Here is a 21491-nt window from a genome sequence, read left to right as displayed (position 1 = left end):
GGTTAAAGATGCATTGCAGGATCATCTAGACAAGACTGCAGCAATAATTCAAACACAGCATGGGTTTGTTAAGGGAAAGTCTTGTCTGACAAATTTGATTGGTTATTATGATGTGGTCACAAAGGAACTGGATGCGAAAAATAATTTTGATATCATATACTTGGATTTCAGGAAAGCTTTTGACACTGTTGCGCATGGAAGACTACTGTACAAATTGGAGCAGAATGGTATTAAGGGTAAGTTGCTACAATGGATAAGAGGATGGTTAAGTGGGAGAAGACAGAGGGTGGTAATCAATGGGTGCTGCTCTTCGTGGACTAATGTTATTAGTGGAGTCCCACAGGGTTCGGTGTTGGGTCCACTGTTGTTTTGTGTATTTATCAATGATATTGATGAAGGTATATCAGGCTTAATGTCGAAGTTTGCAGATGACACAAAGGTTGGCAGGGTTGTTAATGACAGTAATGGCAGTGTGCTACTGCAACAGGAACTAGATAATTTGGGCAGATGGGCTAAGAAGTGGCAACTGAAGTTCAACCTTGACAAATGCAAAGTACTGCATATGGGTAGAAGTAACCCCAGAGAAACGTACCAACTGTGTGGTACTACACTTAAGGTGGTAGAAAATGAAAAAGACCTGGGAGTAATTGTGCAGTCAGATATGAAGTTTTCTGAGCAATGCAGACAGGCTGCTAGGGCAGGTCATGGGGTTTTGTCAATGATATATAGGAATTTTGCTAGCAGGGAAAAGGAGGTGATTGTCCCTCTGTATAAGGCAATGGTCAGGCAACCCCTTGAGTATTGCGTACAAGTCTGGAGGATTCATTTTAGGAAGGATGTAGATTTGCTTGAGCGTGTACAGAGAAGAGCAACACGATTGGTGAGGGGAATGAAGGGATTCTCTTAGCAAGAGAGGCTTAAGTTCTGCAAATTGCAGTGGCTGGAGACTAGGCACCTGCGCGGTGATCTGATTGAGGTCTATAAGGCCTTGAATGGGTTGAGCACGCTGAATTCTGATGGGATCCTTCCACTTGTTCAGATTACGAACTTAAGGGGGCATAAGTTCAAATTAAGAAAGGATAGATGTAGAATAGATGTGCGGAAATTTGCCTTTAGCCAGCGGGTGGTTAATTGCTGGAACAAACTTCCATCTGTCGTTGTGGAAGTTGATAGGTTAAATAAATTTAAGGAGGAACTGGACAGGCATTTGGAGGGAATGGTGTGATGATTTTTTTTTTTTTTTTTTTTTTTTGGCTGATGGTGCATAAGCTCCTACACTTGCTTTCTTGCATCATGTGCCACTACTACTACTACTACTACTACTACTTCGCACATCTATCCTACAAACGTATTTCCTCAATTTGAAATTATGTCCTCTCAGGCGATTATTCTGAGCAAGAAGAAGAATCCCATTAGCATTGAGCATGCTCAAACCATTCAAGGCTTTATCACAATCAGATCACCTCGCAGATTGCTAGTCTCCAAACATTGTACTTTGCAATATATAACCATAATTTTTAATTAAAACTTGAATTCCAAATATATCGTAATGACTGGCTGAAGAAATCGGTAAATATATTGAAAGTGTACTTAGACTCTGACATGAAGGAGGTGTTGTTTGGCAAGCCATCTGGATCGGCAGACCTTGTGAATATCTGCCACATGGTGTTTAAAGCTAAGCTCAGGGTCAAAGACGACCCCGAGATCTCTGTGCTTATTTACTGGAGGGATGGAGGTTCCATTGATTTTCAGGTTTAGTTGAGGTGGGTGTGGTTTGAGTGAGAACACCATTTGTGCAGATTTATTTAGATTAATCTGGTGAGAGAAATGTGCTAAGTACGTAACTAGAGCTTTTAGGCTGTTGTTGATGGTGTCGGAAGCAGTCTCAGGTTGGTCAGTCCCTTTGATCTGATAGAGGAGCTTCGAATCAGTTAAATGATAATTACTGGAGATGTTTTAAATTAAATATAAATGAATTAAAGATAAAACTGAATTAAAGATAAAACCTCAACTATTCAGATTAGTTTTTAGATTATTCATACCCTTTTATTTTCAGAAACACCAATCTTAATGTGATAATCTGTCCTCTTTACACAGCTTGCGTCGTCCCTCTTGGGTTTTGTATGGGGCGGTGCTTCCTCGTAATTTGTTCTCCTTGACTACAAAATCTCTAACTATCTCTTGCCTCTAACGAAATATCGTTTCAAGCTGCCTTCATGTTCTACCCTCCTTTCACCATTTCGTCCGACTTCCTTTACCTTATAGATAACATCAGATAGTTTTCCATCACTGTATAGTGACCATGGGCTAGCCGTTTCCATCCTCCTTTCCTTCTGTTGCCCTCCCTTATCAGTACCCGATCTCCTACTGAGAACCCCTTATGCTAACTTTGCATGTTTAACCTGTCTCTCTGTTTCTGACTACAGTTGTGCCCCCGTATCCGCTGATTCAGTTACCCACGGTTAACCATGGGAAAAAAACAAAAAACTTACCACGTACTACTCGCGTGTCCAAATACGATGCTTCCCTTTATTTTTTATGATGTTGATTTTAAATCGAATAGCTTCCCTTTGTCGCATATGGTTTGGTCACCAACATTAGAATGGTTCTTTAGAGATTTCATGGATGCACCATTTTCAAGCTTTTGAATAATTTCAAGTTTTTGTTTAATTTGAAAGCACAACCCTTGCGTTTGCCCATCATTTTCGCGATTTCTAAACAAAAAAAAAAAAAATTCCGACATCCCTGACATAAATAATGAAACAAAATTTGCCCTTTTGCGGTGCAACGGAACACAAGAATCGACGCGACACACTAAAACAAACTAAACATTCGGTCTCTCTCTCTTTTTGTTGTTTTTAGTGGGGGGGGTTTACAAGATAATAGGTACACTAATCTCCTAATGACGACTTATAACGCCGGTTCTTGTCGCTAATTTACGACTTGCAAAATATCTGTTTATACCTATTCTAGTTATTACTTGAATCTTATGATTTCTGGTTGATTTTCTTTCTTTTTTTTTTTTTTTTTTTTTTTTTTTTTGGAGCCTTGATGTGTCCCAGTTAATCCACTTCCCGGTTAATCCAATCCCGGTAAATCGAGAGTGCTGTACTTTATCATTACTGTATTTAATGTTGATAATGTCTTACTGTGTGTTTAATTTATCAATTAAACACAAGACTGTTGGCATTTGAGGTGAGCGGACGCGCTTAGACAAGGCTCCTCAGTTAAGTGGTTTACTTTTGGATAGTGCTTTTAAATATTTGATTTATTTAGATATTGTTGGATTATTTTGTTATAGGTTTTCCTGTAACTGTTTGATTTTAATAATATTATAGATATATATTTTTTTAAAGTTACTTTCATTGATATTTATTTAATTTTATAATGGTAGTTACGAGATCTGCCTTAAACACGTCACAGGGTATCGTGACTCACGCGGAAATAGCCGATGACAATTTACGGGTGAGTAATGATTTAATCCGTTGTGGAACCTGTGGAATGTTTTCAAAGGACGACCAGGCGACTAATCCTACCTCACCTGGGGATTCTTTTCTTTGTGATCCATGTAAGGAGTGCACCGATCTTAAATTACAATTTGGTGCACTGATGGAACAATTTGAGTCCCTGAAAAAACGAGTGCTTGCCCTCGAGAATAATGCATCTGGGAGCTCGTCACGGACTCAAAACTCCAGCAATCTACCAAGTGATGCACACCCGATTCGAGCCTCAAAACAGAAAAACCAAGTGCAAACTACGCTGGTTAAAAAAGGACATTGTTTTATTAGGAGACTCCATTGTCAGGGAAATGGGGAATATTTTTTGTAATAAGGATAGGTTGGGCAGAACCAGGGTATGTCTGCCGGGAGCAACTATTGATGATGTCACCAACAGATTGTCAAATTTTAAAGGGAGTAAAGAAAATATTATTATTCATGTGGGGACTAATGATATTAAACGTACACGATCTGACGATTTGTTGGAAAAATACAGGACCATGCTGAGGAAATGTCGCGAGCTAGGCCATAATGTCTCTGTGTCTGCAATTCTGCCCAGACACGATAGGAGGGATTATATGTTAAGTGCCTTGTGGATTAACTCAAGTCGTGAAGGAATCTGCAAGGCTTTAGGGGGTAAATTTCTATCAGAATGGCCTACACTTGTAGGTAGAAGGAATTTGTTTTGTAGAGATGGGATACACTTAAACAAAGGTGGTGCAAAAGTCTTTGCCAGTATTATTGAGGATACCTTAAAGGTTCAGGGAAACTGCTAGTTAGGGGGGGATGTGTGGTAATACTGACACACGTTTATCTGATAATATTGGTCAAAGTAACTCTTGCACATACCTTAAGAGTTCTTATCTGTTACCCTAACTGGACGTATTATCTAGATGTTCTGGGGGCAGAAACGTTTCATGTGAGCGGGTAGCTAATATCAGGGAAGAGAGCCTAAAAAACTTAAAGGGTTGTTAAATATACAAGAACAGTAAATCTTAATTGTTTATACTGTAACATTAGAAGTGTCGTCAATAAAATGAGCGAATTCGAACTGCTGGTTAAAATAAGTAACGCGGACATAATAGGGCTTACAGAGACGTGGTGCCACCCGGAAATTGGGGATGATGAGTTTCAGTACGGCTTGTATAATGTATTTAGGAAGGATAGGGTACATAGAAGGGGTGGTGGGGTAATGCTTCTTATCAGAAGCAGCCTGAGTGCAATGATAGCTTTCCCGGATTCAGACATTTCACATGCTAGTATAGAGTCCGTATGGTGTGAGATAGTTGGAAACAAAGGTATAATGCGAGTAGGAGTAATCTACAGACCAGGTGATTGTGAAGATTATGACAAAAGCCTCTACATGCAAATGGAATGGGCAAGTAAGCGTCAATGTCTTATTATGGGTGATTTCAATTTGCCTCTAATTGATCGGAGTAAATGGGAAGGAACTCGACATGGGGAACAAAATTTTAAAATCAACTAGATGACTGTTATTTGTATCAATATGTCAGGAAAGTACTAGAGAAAAGAATATCCTAGACCTCATCATCACACATGAATCAGATGACATAACAGGGCTGACAGTAGAGTAACCAGTAGCAGGAAGTGATCACGGAGTTCTACGGTGGATGATGACGAGAGAGGTAGCAGAAGTAAAAGGCAAAGGAATGGGTTTTAATTTCAGAAAAGGAAATTACAATGCCTTAAGGTACTACATGGCCTCTATTAACTGGGTAGATATCGCGCAGCCAATGAATACAATTGAACTGTGGTACGCTTTTAAAACATTAATCACAGATGCCTTGAATGCGTATATACCATTAAAAAAATACTCCACGAGGAGGGTTCCAAGTAGAATGAAGAGTGGAGTTGCCACATTACTTGAGCAGAAAAAGGTGGCATGGAAAGATTAGAGAGCAATAAAAAGTACTGAAGCCTATAACAGCTACAAGGTGATGTGTAATAGAGCCACAGAAAAGGTTCGACAGGCAAAGGTAGTTTATGAGAGATCACAAGCAAACAGAGCAAAGAGGGGGGGGGATAAAGATTTCTTCACATATATAAATGCCAAGAAGAGCAGGACAAACCAGATCGGACCTTTACGTAAGGGAAAGGGGATAGTAATAAATACACCAGCTGCCGTTGCAGATGAACTCAACAGTTATTTTGCATTGATATTTACAAATGAAAAGCCTTTTGTGGCAATGGGAAATTGTGGGAGCGAAGTTAAAAAATATGTAATTAATGATATTGAAATTTCGCAAGATTATTTAATGAAAAAACTTTCGAGCCTACAGACCAGTAAGGCTCCTGGAGTTGATGGAATATACCCTATAATCTTAAGAGAGGCGGCAAGTGAGTGTATTGAACCATTGAGGCTAATTATGCAAGCATCACTAGACTCTGGGGAGATTCCCTTGGATTAGAAAAGTGCAAATGTATCTCCCATACATAAGGGTGGCTCTAAAAGTGAAGTTGGAAATTATTGACCTGTCAGTCTGTCTTCAGTAATAGGGAAAATCATGGAGGCAATGATCAAGGGTGGAATTCAGGATCATTTGGATCGAATTGAAATTCTCAAGGATACTCAGCATGGTTTTGTAAAGGGAAAATCATGTTTAACAAATCTGGTTCGCTATTTCGAAAGGGTCACTCACGAGCTGAATTTAGGGAATAATTTCGACATTGTTTATTTGGATTTCAGCAAAGCTTTTGACTCAGTCCCACATGAGCGGTTGCTTTATAAGCTGGAACAGGTTGGAATTACTGGGAAAATCCTTAGATGGATAGAAGGATGGCTTCAGGGCAGGAGGCAGAAGGTTGTGATAAATTCATGTGGGAACTAATGATATTAAACGTACACGATCTGACGATTTGTTGGAAAAATACAGGACCATGCTGAGGAAATGTCGCGAGCTAGGCCATAATGTCTCTGTGTGGCTATTCCTCAGATTGGGTTGATGTAAGAAGTGGGGTTCCCCAAGGATCAGTATTAGGACCACTGTTGTTTTTAATTTTCACAAACGACATTGATGAAGGGATAGAGGGCATGATGTCTAAATTTGCAGATGATGTTAAAATTGGTAGAGTAGTTAATGATCACTGTCAAGCTGAGCTTCTTCAGGGAGACCTAGATAGACTTCAGGAATGGTCAGAAAAATGCAGCTATGCTTTAATCCAACAAAGTGTAAGGTATTACACCTGGGAAACAGTAATCCCAAAATAACTTATTCACTTGGTGGAGTTCAACTAAACCCAGTACTGGAGGAAAGGAACTTGGGTGTTACGATACGGTCAGACATGAAATTCTCTGAGCATTGGAAACAGGTTGCAAGGAAGGCCCATGGTGTCCTATCGATGATCTGTCGAACTTTTGCAAGTAGAGATAGGGACGTGATGATCCCATTATATAAGGCTTATGTTAGACTACACTTGGAATACTGTGTTCAAGTATGGAGACCGCACCTAAAGAAAGACATCGAGCTTCTTAAAAGGGTGCAAAGATGGGTAACTCGCCTGGTGAGATCAGCAAAAGGGCGTCCTTATGAAGAAAGACTTCGAATATGTGGGCTGCAGAGTTTGGAAACTAGACACCTTAGAAGAGATTTGATTGAGGTGTTTAAGGCTCTGAGAGGCATCAGTAAAATGAATGAGGATGAAATTTTCAAGATTATAAATGATGCTAGAACTAGGGGACATAAATTCAAGTTACGGGGGGAAATGTTTAGATCAGACTGCAGGAAGTTTTATTTTAGCCCGCGAGTTATAAATTACTGGAATAATTTGCCTTCATGGGTGGTAGAGGCCGACAGTTTGGGGAAATTCAAAGGTCATCTGGATAGTACTTTTGGGTAAGGGAAGCACATAGGATAATAGGATTAATTTCCTTTTTTTTTTTTTTTTTTTATTAATTATTATTATTTATTTATTTATTTTATTTTTATTTTTTTTTTCATTGTTTTGTTCGGATTTTTTTTTTTTTTTTTCTGGCTGGTGCAGCATAAGCCATAGGCTTTCTTGCACCATGTGGCCAATACTAATACTAATACTAATATCTGTCTTTATAGTAAAATAAAATTAAATGAAAAATCTATTAATATCTGATAGTATTATATTATGACTCGTCTGAGAACAAGAGTTTGAATGGTTACGGAACATGCCAAACTAGTTTCTATGGTAACCTATGACTCATTATACTTGAAAGTAATGGTGTATAAATAGCGATTATAAAATGTAAAATTTAAAAAAGACATGTTTGGGAATTAAATTGCTGCTGTGCTGTTTCCTGTACCCTAACTGAAGCTATAAAATATTTTTTTTATGCGAAAGTTTGAATTAGCATTATGGAAGATTACGGAAGCACTCGTCTGAGAACAAGACTTTGAATGGTTACGGAACATGCCAAACTAGTTTCTATGGTAACCTATGACTCATCATACTTGAAAGTAATGGTGTATAAATAGCGATTATGAAATGTAACATTTAAAAAAAAGACATGTTTGGTTATTAGATTGCTGCCATGTTGTTTCGTGTACTCTAACTTAAGCTACAAAGTTTTTTTTTTTATGCGAAAGTTTGAATTAGTATTACGGAAGCACGTGTAGTAGAACAGCGGAATGTAGAACTGAGTGAATTTTTTCTAATTTTTCTGGTAACGTTTTCTGTGCATATAGATTAAAATATGGAAATATATAAACAGCTTGTTAATTAAGTAAGTAGTTTACGCATCTTGCAAAATATTCAGTATTTTTTATTGTATGATGTTAATATTTTATGTAAGATTATTTTATGGTGGGACTGGGAGCAGAAGTTTTTCAACACACCAAAAAGGTTAAAATGTATTTTTCATTATTATTATTATTATTATATCGGCCGTATGGTGCAAGGAAGCCTGAGCCGTTTGCTGCACAAGCCAAAAAAAAAAAAAAAATAATAAATAAATAAAAAATAATAATCCGTGAGTTACCTTGAGAAAGAAAGAGAAGTAGAAGGGAATCGCAAAGAAAGAGAAGAATGATGATATCCAACTCTGGACCCTGGGTGTGCCAAGCCCATACTCACCAGATGCAATTAGATCCTAAGTGAGTGGTGGTGTATTTTAATTTAATGTTTTACATTCGCATATGTTACCTTTTAAACTATTTATTTATTATAGCTTGCTAGTGGCCAGTTTCTTAAAAGCTGATCCCCCCCCTCCTTCCCCTCTTCCATTGGAAACGAAAGAAATCCGGTAGTAATGAGGTTTGAAGATGACTGAATATGTGTTTCTTTTTAATTATGACTTTCAAACTATAGGACATGATCAGGTATGGAAATACAGCCCTAAAGAAGAGAATCTTTATAGTGGCATATGATGCAAGAAAGCAAGCTTATACAGCATCAGCCAAACAAAAACAAAAAAAAATAAAATAAAACACTTCCCATTCACTTCAAAAGTTTGCCAATTTCTTCCTTGAATTTTATTTAAGCTATCAACGTCCATAACAACAAATAGAAGTTTGTCCCTGCAATCAGCTACTTGCTCGATAAAGGCAAATATTCACACATCTGTTCTACAGCCATTTTTCCTCAATTTGAACTTATGCTCCCTCAATGTGTAATCTGAGCAAGAGGAAGAATCCCATTTAGCATTGAGCATGCTAAAACCATTCAAAGCCTTCTACACCTCAATCAGATCATTTGCAAGTGGCTAGTCTCCAGACACTTCAATTTGCAGAACTTAATCCATTCTTACTAAGAGAGACTCGATGACTAAGATATTTTCTAATTAACCTCTTTGTTCTCTTTACAAATCTTGTTGCCCTTCTCCATACTCGTTCCAGCAGCTCTACATCCTTTCTAAAATGAGGCTTCCCCATATGCAGTACTCAAGTATGACCTCACCTATGCTTTATACAAAAGGATAATCACATCCTAGCAAAGTTCCTGTATATCATTGACAAAACCACATGAGCTGCTCTAACAGCCTGTCTGCACTTCTCTGAAAACTTCATATTTGACTGCACAGTTACAACTACTCCCAAAAAGACCTGGGAGTAATTGGGCAGTCAGATATGAAGTTTTCTGAGCAATGTAGACAGGTTGCCAGGGCAGGTCATGGGGTTTTGTCAATGATATATAGGAATTTTGCTAGCAGGGAAAAGGAGGTGATTGTCCCTCTGTATAAGGCAATGGTCAGGCCACGCCTTGAGTACTGCGTACAGGTATGGAGACCTCATTTTAGGAAGGATGTAGATTTGCTTGAGCTTGTACAGAGAAGGGCAACAAGATTGGTTAAGGGGAATGAAGGGATCCTCTTACCAAGAGAGGCTTAAGTTCTGCAAATTGCAGTGGCTGGAGAGTAGGCACCTGCACGGTGATTTGATTGAGGTGTATAAGGCCTTGAATGGGTTGAGCACGCTGAAGTCTGATGGGATCTTTCCACTTGTTCAGATTACGAACTTAAGGGGGCATAAATTCAAATTAAGAAAAGACAGACATAGAATAGATGTGTGGAAGTTTGCTTTTAGCCAGCGGGTGGTTCATTGCTGGAACAAACTTCCATCTGTCGTTGTGGAAGTTGATAGGTTAAATAAATTTAAGGAGGAACTGGACAAACATTTAGAGGGAATGGCTATGTGAAAATTTTTTTTTTTTTTTTTGGCTGATGCGGCATAAGCTCATACACTTTCTTTCTTGCATCACATGCCACTACTACTACTATATGCAGTAATTTGCATTTGTCAACGTTAAACTTTAGTTGCCATCTTTCAGCCCATTGCCCAACATTTCTAGATCCTGTTGCAGCAGATACCATTGCTACTATCATTAACAACGCTGCCAACCTTTGTATCATCTGCAAACATTAAGCCTGTTATACCTTCATCAATATTATTGATAAATAATAAGTTGCTACATTGGTAATTTAAATAAGGTATTAAGGGTAAGTTGCTACAATGGATAAAAGGGTGGTTGAGTGGGAGAAGACAGAGTGGTAATCAATGGATGCTGCTCTTTGTGGACTAATGTTATTAGTGGAGTCCACTGTTGTTTTGTTTATTTATCAATGATATTCATGAAGGTATATCAGGCTTATTATCGAAGTTTGCAGATGATACAAAGGTTGGCAGGGTTGGTAATGGCAGTGTGTTACTGCAACGGAATCTAGAAAATTTGGACAGATGGGCTGAGAAGTGGCAACTGAAGTTTAACATTGAAAAATGCAAAGTACTGCATATGGTTAGAAGTAACCCCAGAGAAACGTACCAACTGTGTGGTACTACACTTAAGGTGGTAGAAAATGAAAAAAACCTTGGAGTAATTGTGTAATCAGATATGAAGTTTTCTGTGCAATGCAGACAGGCCGACAGGGCAGGCCAGGTCATGGGGTATTGTCAATGATATACAGCAATTTAGCTAGTAGGGAAAAGGAGGTGATTGTCTCTCTGTATAAGCCAATGGTCAGAACATGCCTTGAGTACTGTGTGCAGGTCTGGAGGCCTAATTTTAGGAAGGATGTAGATTTGATTGAGCGTGTACAGAGAAGGGCAACAAGATTGGTGAGGGGAATCAAGGGATCCTCTTACCAGGAAAGGCTCAAGTTCTGCAAATTGCAGCAGTTGGAGACTAGGCACCTGCGAGGTGATCTGATCGAGGCGTATAAGGGCTTGAATGGGTTGAGCATGCTGAATTCTGATGGAATTCTTCTCCTTGTTCAGATTACTAACCTAAGGGAGCATAAATTGAAATTGAGGAAGGACAGATGCAGAATAGATGTACGGAAATTTGCCTTTAGCCAGCAGGTGGTTAATTGCTGGAACAAACTTACATCTGTTGTTGTGGAAGTTGATAGGTTGAATAAATTTAAGGAGGAGCTGGACAAACATTTATATGGGATTGTTTTGTAACTTTTTTTTTTTTTGGCTGATGCTGCATAAGCTCATACACTTGCTTTCTTGCATCACATGCCACTACTAGTACTACTACTACTACCCGGCCGGCGCCTCCGTAGCCAGATGGGAAGGAGCAGCAGTGCATAGCACACACTTCTTGATTAGACTGGGGTTCGAGCCTGTCACCATCAAATACGGAGGATGCGGAAAGGTCAGGGAATGACCACCACATATCCCGGAGCAATATGGCCTTAGTTGCTAATGCTCCTAAAAACCAAATAACAACAACTACTACTACCCCAGGTGCCTTTCTTATGTTAATCTTTAACAATTTCTTCTCCACTTTACTCTCAGTTATTATAAAATTATCTAGCGTACTGCCACAGTTTAATACATATCTGGCATTCCCCTCCCTGAATAACTCCTCGTGTGTGAATGTATATGCAAAATATTCATTTAGTTTGTTAGCTACCTGAGCAGGATCATCAACAGTTGAATTATCGATATCAAGTGTACCAATCTAATACATCCCCTTCCTTCTAGAGTTTACATAAGTAAAGAACTCTTTGCTGCTTTTGCACTTCAAGAACAACAGATGGAAGCCTGTTCCAACAATCAACAGCCTGCTGGCCAAAGGCAAACTTCTGCATGTCTCTCCCAACCATCCTTACTCAACTTAAATTTATACCTCCTTTATATGTTTACTCTTAGCAACAGGAAGAATACCATTCACATTTGCTTACTCAATCCATTCAAGGCTTTAAACTCAATCAGATCACCTTACAGGTGTCTAGTCTCCAGAAGCTTTAATTTACAGAACTGAAGCCTTTCTAGGTAAGAGCATTCTTTTTTTCTCTTCACCAATATGGTTACCCTTCTCCGCACCCATTCCAGCAGATCTACATCCTTCCTAAAGTGAGGCCTTGAGACCTGTATACAGCACTCAACATTCGGCCTAACTGTGGCCTTATACAAAGGGTTAATCACCTTATCTTGCTAAAAAAGTTTCTGTATATCATTCACAAAACCCTGTAAGCTGCCCTGGCATCATATCTGCACTGCTCAAAGAATTTCATGTCTTTTCCATTCTCCCAATTGGTGTTCCATTTCAGGAAATGGAACACTCATTCGGAGAATGAAAACTATGTGAAATTCTTTAAGCAGGGCAGCTCACAGGGTTTTGTCAATGATATACAGAAACTTTTTTAGCAGGATAAGGAGGTGATTATCCCTTTGTATAAGGCCATGGTTAGTCCACATGTTGAGCGCTGTGTACAGGTCTGGAGGCTTCACTTTAGGAAGGATGTAGATCTGCTGGAACGGGTGTTGAGAAGGGCAACCATACTGGTGAAGGGAACAAAAGAACTCGTACCTAGAAAGGCTTCAGTTAAGCAAACCTTAGATCTTTCTTGTTCTTCACTACTTTGAGTGTAGTAACTGCCCAAACTGTATTTTATTGTGGGATTGCTACCCATATGCAGTATTTTACATTTTATCAATATTAAATCTCAATTTTCACTTCTCAGCACTTCTATCTTATTTTTCTAGGGTTGTTGCAGTATTACACATTGGTTCATGTCATTAACCACATTTTTTATCTATAAACCTTATATTAAGTTTGATATGCCTTGGTCAGTATCATTAGTAAATATTGAAAACAATAAGGGTCCAGTACTGAACCCAAAGGGACTCCATTCATAACATTAGTACAAAAAGAGCAGTGCCCATTAATAACTACCTTCTACCACCCAGCCATCTCTTTATCCGTAACAGTAACTTTCCCCCAAATGCCACACTGTCTCAATTTGTACAGCAATCTTTCATGTGTAGCAGTGTCAAAAGCTTTATTGAAATCTAATTATGTGATGTCAGAATTATTTTTTCCATCTGGTTCCTTTTGTTACTCATCACAGACAAATTCCCCCTTCCCCCCAAATAAATCCATGCTATATTTGTTATATAACTGCATTCCTGTCAAGATGATCCTGCATTACTTCATTACATACCAGTCCAATATTTTCCTTGGAGCATAAGACAATTTGACAGTCGGTAATTACTCATTTTTCCCCCCCAATCCCCCATTGTGAATATTGGAGAGACTTGTATATCTTCAGTTTGTGCATACCTTCCCCGATCCTAAAAAGCTCTCATAACTCTCATAATATAACACTGTACAATCATCCTGAAGTACCTTATTTTCTTTTAGGTTATGCAATTTCTCTTTCACTTTTTTCTCAGTTATCACAATATCATTTAGCTTCTGGTTATAACTTGGTGTGCTTCTGTATTCCTGTTGCTGTAAACATTCGTCATGCATAAATGTAGATGCAAAATATTTATATTTTTTCAGTATAACTATTGATGGTCTTGAACAGGCTCATCAATAGTTATACCATTCATATCTAGGGGCTAATGTAGTTGAGCTCTTTACTTGTATTGTTGCATATCATTAGCCAATAATTGTTTTCTACTTCTCTTTGCTTTCTTCCCAAAGACTTCCCATAATGTTCCTTACTTGATTAGCACTCCTCAGTGACTTGATTGCAGACTTGTTTATGCATACTGTAGGGTAAGCATACAATAATTTGTAAATATTCCATGCATTTTCTCTTTCATTAGTCTTATTAGTAGCATTCTGTGATTACTTTCTCAAATGCTTCTCTTGAGCACTTTGGGTCAATTTTTTTAAATGGAAAAAAAGCATATGGCACAGCTTAGAGGTATGATATATTAAAAGACCTCTATATATACTTAAGTCTTCATCATGTTTTTTTTATCTAACAACACTTCAAGATTCATGTTAGATGTAACTTTTCCCAGTTTTTTTAGCCAAGAGAAGGTCAGTTCCCAAGGCTCTGTCCTTCGTGTTACATCCTTTACAGTCGAGAACAGTTTTATCCATTGATAAGTAAGTAATGCTCACCATGTGGACAATTTTAGCATTTTTTGTCACCCTTGAAACATGAAAGTTATAGAGCTGTTGACCACCTTATTTCTTGGGTCATTGGCAGTGGGTTCACATTTTTTGCAACTGAAATCTGCATCCTGACCCTGAACTCACGCTTGGTAGCAGAAACAATTTTTGAATTCATTTTCAATCAAAAGCTGACCTTTCTCCAGCATATCCTTCAGCTCAGGGTGAAGTGCAGAGTTCTAACCATGCCCTGTGCTGTCTCTTTCAGTTTGTGGAGAGCAGATAGAAGCACATTATTATACCTCTATTGAGACCTTGTCTACTCTAAGCTTCACTATGGTTTCTTTTATATCTATAAGGCTATAGCTCTGCTAGATATTTTTTTTCTTTAATGGCTTGATCTAATCCACCACAGAGCCCTATTGATTGCCACTGGAGTATTTCATACATTGCCTGTCCAAACTCTTTATGTGGAAGCCACTGATGCTTTGACATCAGCAGTTATCATTGCAATATGCCATAAAAATAAAATCCCTGCCAGACCCCACTTGGACATCTGTTTTTCCTTTCACAATGGGAAAATCTGTATAGAACTGCTGATCTTCCCTTTGGTATCTAGGTCGAAGAGCTAGCTGAAGATGTATGCTTTACATTAGATATTGTGTCCATGTCAGCAAAGCAAGTCCCCCATCACCAGCAGTATGCAACTTCCATCTTGTAACTTCACCATTGTGAATTGGCTGAAAATTGAGATATTTATATATCATTTATAAATCAGCAACTCTTTTTAGCACACAAAACTGAATATTCTGATTTCCTGCCTATATATATATTATTTAAGATATTAGTTGTAGTGGTAAGTTCTAATAGTGCAATAATATATATATATATATATATATATATATATATATATATATATATATATATATATATATATATATATATATATATATTGCTTGAAGTATCTGTGGACCTGCTGTTTTTCCCAAGAAAAACTGTCTACAAACTGTATACAGATTCCACACGAAGGTAGTATATATGGACTTTATGATCTGGGTAATACATTCCTGATCTCTCTGGCGCCCCCGTAGCCAGGTGGGAAGGAGCAGCAGTGCGTAGCACATGCTTCTTGATTAGTCCTAGGTTCGAGCCCGTCACCACCAAATAAGGAGGATGCGGAAAGGTCGGGGAATGACCACCGCATATCCTTGAGAAATATGGCCTTAGTTGCTAATGCTCCTAAAAACCAAATAACAAACAAACAAACAAACCTGATCTCTCTCTCTTTCTCTCTCATAGCTTTTATTTGATTGATTTTGTATATATATGGCAGGTTTTCCAAGGGTTTGGATGGATTGCCTAATACAATAAATAAATAATAAAAAGAAAACCACTGTAGAGCTGTATGCAGTAGAACTAGCCTTAGATCATATAAAATCCCACCAATTCTAAAGGTGTATGGCAGGGTTGGACAACCTTTATAAATGGCAGTCCAAATAAAATGTCTGTGAGGTTCATGTGGGGAAATTTTTTTTTTTTTAGCTTTCCTTGATTTTTAAGATTATTAAAATGGTGTATAATGAAAAAATTGTCATAAACAGTTTTATGTTATTTATATATACATACATTAATTAATTTTGTTAATAAGAAAAACGAAATACAAATTCAAAATAAACTTACAAAAATATAATAGTAACAAAACACAATTCCAGTAACAAAAATTGCAATGTTTTTTTATTTTTATAATATTTAATAAGAGATTTGATACTGTTTTGTTTTTAAAGAATATATTTGTTGTAGCAATACACAGAGTATTTTCTAAATTTATCTCAGAAATTCCATTAATTAATACATTATGTATATAGAATAAACGGTGTGCTGTGTATTTTTTATATATATATATATATATATATATATAATACAGTATTTTTAAAACTACCACAGGGCTTGATTATGCACATTAGCTTGCCAGAATTTGCCCAACCCTGGTGTATTGTATATACTGACTCTCTAAGCACATTACTGGCCTTATCAGAGATGAGATACACTGTTATCCAGTGTTGTGTAGGGTACAACAAGGTACTTCAGTATTTTCCTGTAGCTGGATCCCTAGCCATGTTGGGATCATGGCTCGGGATCCAGCTATAGGCAACTCTCAGTTTACGAACGTGTTACGTTCATTATATGTTTTGTTTGGTATGTGTATCTTGCATTCCTGAGCTTTTATGACACGTATTGTATATGTTAGCAGCCATTTTAAAAGCATTAAAACCATGTACTAAACATCGAATGGTCTATACCAGTGGTTGTTAACCTGGTCCCTACCGCCCTCTAGTGGGATATTCAAGCTTTCATGGTGGGCGGTGGGGGTTTTTGTCCATTACAAATTTTGTTCTTCCTCCATATATCGAGTACATTGCTAACAACTTTGCGAGTTTGACTTTAAAATTCAAAATTAATCATTAATTAAAGGTAATTTCAATAAACTTTATTGTTTTCACATTTAACTTTCTTTTTCTTTAATTTAAGCAGCTCCTGCACTAGTAGGTGCTGTATCGATGGAGATGCAGAAATTCATTAAATTTAAATTATCTATGTATAAACATAAAGTATAAATAAAAACAAAGATAAATTTAAGTACATATTTTTTACAAACCTTCCCTTCTAAAAATTACTTTGCACTTGTGCTAAATTGAGTTACTGTGGCACCGGTGGGTGGTAAGGAAATTTTACCATCAACAAAGATACAAAAATCGGCGGTAGGAATTAAAAGGTTGATGACCCCTGGTCTATACAGTACATTTTATTATGCTGTATGCGTTCATGGTTTATCATATACGATATGTAACGTAAAATAAGAAAAGAATGAAAAAAAAACAAGATATCATACTTGTTAATTTTAATTAAAAACATAGAGTTACAAAATAGAAATAAACAAACTGCATCACCTTAAAAAAAGTAACATCTGTAGTGAAACATATGAGATATTGTTTGATTACAGTAATTTTGTTTGTTGCAAAGGTATTGCATCAGATAACGTTTATATTGCACCATGCAGTAATTGTAAGGTATTGCATCAGCCACTTTTATAAATACGACATTGGAAGGGTATACACGCTCATTAGTATCCTGTTTTGCGGAGGTGTAAGCATGGCTGCATATATTCCGTTGACACCAAGAAAAAAAAAAAGTGTAGCTGTTGCTTTGTCCCAGGAAGGGCTTTCTATGCGTGCTATCTCTGATAAAATAGGCTGCAACCAGTCAACAGTATCCTGGATGCTGAAATTAAAGCATGAAACTGGTGGTGTGAAGAGAAGACTTGAATCAGGCCATAAGGAAGTGACTACGCCTTCCCAAGATAGATATTTGAAACAGCTATGCCTTCGTAATTGCCATGCTAGTGCTCCTGATCTAAAACTGGACTTTGAGATGGTTTCTGGTGTTGAAACAAGTGCAAGAACTATCCAAAGATGGCTTTTGGAATGTGGTTTGCATGCCTATCGGCCCAAGAAGCCTTTATTGACCCAACAAAATGAGGAAGAAGCGACTTGCTTGGGCTGAAATGCATGTTTCATGGACAAAAGAGCAATGGGACACTGTCATCTTTTCTGACGAATTGAATTCAACCTGCATGGCTCGGATGGGAAGCGATACGTCAGAAGATGAAAATCAGAGGCATACCATCCTGACTGCATAACTGACTGTAAAGTTCTGCGCTGGTCAGATGGTCTGGGGATGCATAACAAGCAAAGGCGTGGGGCAAATTAAGTTTATTAATGGAACGGTGAATGCAGAAAGCTACACTGCTATCTTGGAGGAGTGCCTGAAACCCGTTATTAGGGATCACCACACAGACATCCAAAACTGCATTATTTAAAAGGACTCAGCACCTTGCCACACAGCAAAATTGGTAAGTTTTATGCTATCTAGATTTAATGATAAGTTTTTTTTCTTGTCTCACAAGGCTTAAAACATACACCAATGTTTCTCCCCCCCCAACCCCTTAAGGTGCAGTCATACCTCAGAAATGCAAACATTACAGTGTTGGACTGGCCCGGTAACAGGCCAGATTTGAAGCATATTGAAAATCACTGGTACATAATGTAGTCTAAGATTGCTCAGAAGAAGCCAGCAAGTAATATTTGGGCTAAAATGCATGTTTTGTGTCTTAGTATCTTAGCTTGGTGTCTAAACTTGGTAAAGATGTGGTACCATGAAATTGGGCAACTGTATATCCAGCCGTTGATTAACTCTATGGCAGATCATTGCAAGGCTGTAATTGCAGCTTGAGGAGGAACAACAACATATTAAGGACTTATTTTTCTGATTTACAGTACATAATATTATTATGTTAACTTGTCATTTCAGTTTGTACATGTAAATGCAATAAAATGTATATTTGTTTATCATGGTTGACATTTGCATGATTTTTCATATCTAATCATTAATTATGCATTTTACCTTTTGGGAAGATATTTATGGCAATTAGGTATATTAGAGTCTTTTTATTGGATTTCAATCACAGAGATATATATATCCCGTCTAACAAATACATTTTGAACATTTTTGCAACCCACAATGCAGCGCAAAACATTATTTGCAAAATTCACAAGTGATGCAGTTTTTTTTGTCCGCCACTGTATGTACTGTACACACATATGTATTCAACTTCTACTCGTCAATATCTTCATCAGAGTTCAACATTTTCCACATAAGTTGTTGTTGTTATTTGGTTTTTAGGAGCATTAGCAACTAAGGCCATATTGCTCCGGGATATGCGGTGGTCATTCCCCGACCTTTCCACATCCTCCGTATTTGGTGGTGACGGGCTCGAACCCCGGTCTAATCAAGAAGGGTGTGCTACGCACTGCTGCTCCTTCCCACCTGGCTACGGAGGCACCTTCCTCATAAGTGACACTATCACATTTGAGGTAGATGGAAGGGCCTTTAATAATGAAGAACCAATTGGGTTTTCCACTTTTTTAAAATGTTTTATAGGAGATTGCACAGTTCATTGTTGCAATACCCAATTGATTTGCACCATAATGTGCGAATCAATTGGGTATTTGTCCCAATTGATTGTCCACCTGCTTTTGTTATTTGGTTTTTAGGAGCATTAGCAACTAAGGTCATATTGCTCCGGGAATATGCGGTGCTCATTCCCTGACCTTTCTGTATTTGGTGGTGATGGGCTTGAACCCCGGTCTAATCAAGAAGCATGTGCTATGCACTGCTGCTCCTTCCCACCTGGCTATGGAGGCGCCACCTGCTTCTGACCTCTTTCTCTTCTTTTTATGATGTCAAGCTTAGTGTCTAAACTAATACTGCATCCTTTATTACTACCATTATCAGCACCAGCAGGAGGGCCAATATGGCTGCCGTTACGAGTAGACACGTTTTTACGAGCTCCTGATTTTTGTGTTAAAATAAGAGTTTTAAGTGTTTAGTTCGCCAAGAAAAGTGTTCCCGTCGAAAGACATTCATCTGAGTATTACCGAGGTGAGACAATTTTGCAAACTTTTGGGAATTGATCAAATTACCAGCGTTTTTATCTGTGTCCTTTGTTTGCCAGACTACAATGGTCACCATGTGGCTGGCAGCAGGGCCATAGAGAGGCACCGATTATAAAGCGGAGGCCACGTTGGTAGTGTGCACTTGACTGGGGAGGGTGCCCCAACAGTGTTTTTATCAGGCTGAAAGAGAGCTACAACAATTTGTGCTTTTAACTGTCTTAAACAGCTGAGAAATATGTTTTTAGTGAACTCCCCCCCCCCACCATAAACTTTTCATGGTGAGGAACAAACTCTTCTCCAGTGAATTCTATTGTGTTTTTGGCATCACCATTATCATCAGCAGCCCCAAAGACGCTATATTGAACTAATTCCACTGCTCTAGGTGCATTCTAACATTTGTTTGTTCTCTCCCCCCACCTGTGGACAGTGGGGGCCAGCACAAAACCTCACTGACGGACTGTTCAGCTGCTATTCCACCTACAGACCTGCTACCGGCGACAGTCTGCACCTTTTCACGAGCCCTCTCACGGGAACCCACAAAGCCCCGTTAAACCGAATCGGCTCAATAATCCGGATTTTACCTGATATTGAGGGAAAACCTGATAATAACCAGGACACCATGCAGCAAAACCCAAACGATGATCTCATTATCATCGAACACAAGGATGAAGCAGTGGACCTCCGCTCTGGGTCCCCCCGGACAAGCAAGAGAAAGAATAGGAAGGGAATAGTGCCAAATTTGCAGCGGGAGACACGCTCACACACTGAGCCTAAGGAGTCGAAAGAAATACACGACAACCAGCGAAGTCAAAAAGCTGCCAGCGAGGAGAAACAACCGGATCTGCCTCTGGATCCCACCCTGCCAGAGGGCACCGTACATGAAAAATCAATGTTCCTCAAGGCTGCTGTGGAAACACTGTTCAAGGAGCAAACCAATAGGGTGACCACAGGGCTTAGAGCCCAAATCGTCAACTTGTGGAATAAGCTGGATACACTCCTGATAGAAACTTTCCTAGAGAGTGAAAGAGCAACAGCAAAGCTCCAGGCTTATATTGATTGTGGGGCAAACAAAATGCCACAGCATGTCCCCACATACGCCCAAGCGCTGAGGACTACAACAATAGAGCAACAGCAGATTCCTGCTGCCCCCAGCAGGAAGAAGGGGCCCCCTACTACAACGCCCACATCTGGTCATCTTAAGGCCAGCCACACCATAGACTCACCATACAAGCAAAGAGGTGAAAAACTTGGTAATTACTGACCTTGGTGAAGATTTTAAAACCACCAGAATAAAATCAATGAGGAAGACTCGCAATGTCGGCGTCATTATTGAAACTGAGACACAGGAAGAGGCGAATAAAATCATTGAAAACCAGAAAGGGACCGAGTATTGTAGTTTATGACAGTGGAAGTGACCTCTCCCTCCAACCCAACTACAGGACAAAATCTACAGAAGAAACCTGCAGCACGACATTCCAGATACTGACCCATCGGTACTAATCACACCTAAATACCAGACAAAGCCCAGAAACGGTAACGCCACAAACTGGGTGATTGAGTTAGCCCCAAGAACCTGGAAGATAATCAGCCAACAGACACGGATTTACATCAATTGGGGTAGCCACTGCTTTAGAGAGCACGTGGCTGTGCCCAAATGCTTCCGGTGTTGCCGATTCGGCCATACCACACATAC

General features: G+C 38.6%; 1 protein-coding gene across 3 annotated transcripts in view; it reads left to right on the top strand.

Moving 5' to 3' along the window:
• LOC150083297 (tektin-4-like) overlaps positions 1-21491 on the top strand; it is a 164659-nt gene that overhangs the window by 29595 nt on the left and 113573 nt on the right. Inside the window, exon 1 of one of the 3 annotated variants that reach the window (XM_090377957.1) lies at positions 7880-7918. The exons of 1 other annotated variant lie outside the window; for it this stretch is intronic. The gene's annotated coding sequence lies outside the window, so the exon portion shown is untranslated. Of the gene's footprint in view, positions 1-7879; positions 7919-8041; positions 8212-21491 lie in introns of those variants that run through there. One more of the 3 variants, XM_090377955.1, reaches the window with a different exon arrangement.

Source organism: Mastigoproctus giganteus, chromosome 7, assembly GCF_048544385.1.
Source record: "Mastigoproctus giganteus isolate SK-2022 chromosome 7, ASM4854438v1, whole genome shotgun sequence".
Classification (NCBI taxonomy): domain Eukaryota; kingdom Metazoa; phylum Arthropoda; class Arachnida; order Uropygi; family Thelyphonidae; genus Mastigoproctus; species Mastigoproctus giganteus.
The sequence above is the reverse complement of the archived record's forward strand: the minus strand, read 5'-3'. Positions and strand labels throughout refer to the sequence as shown.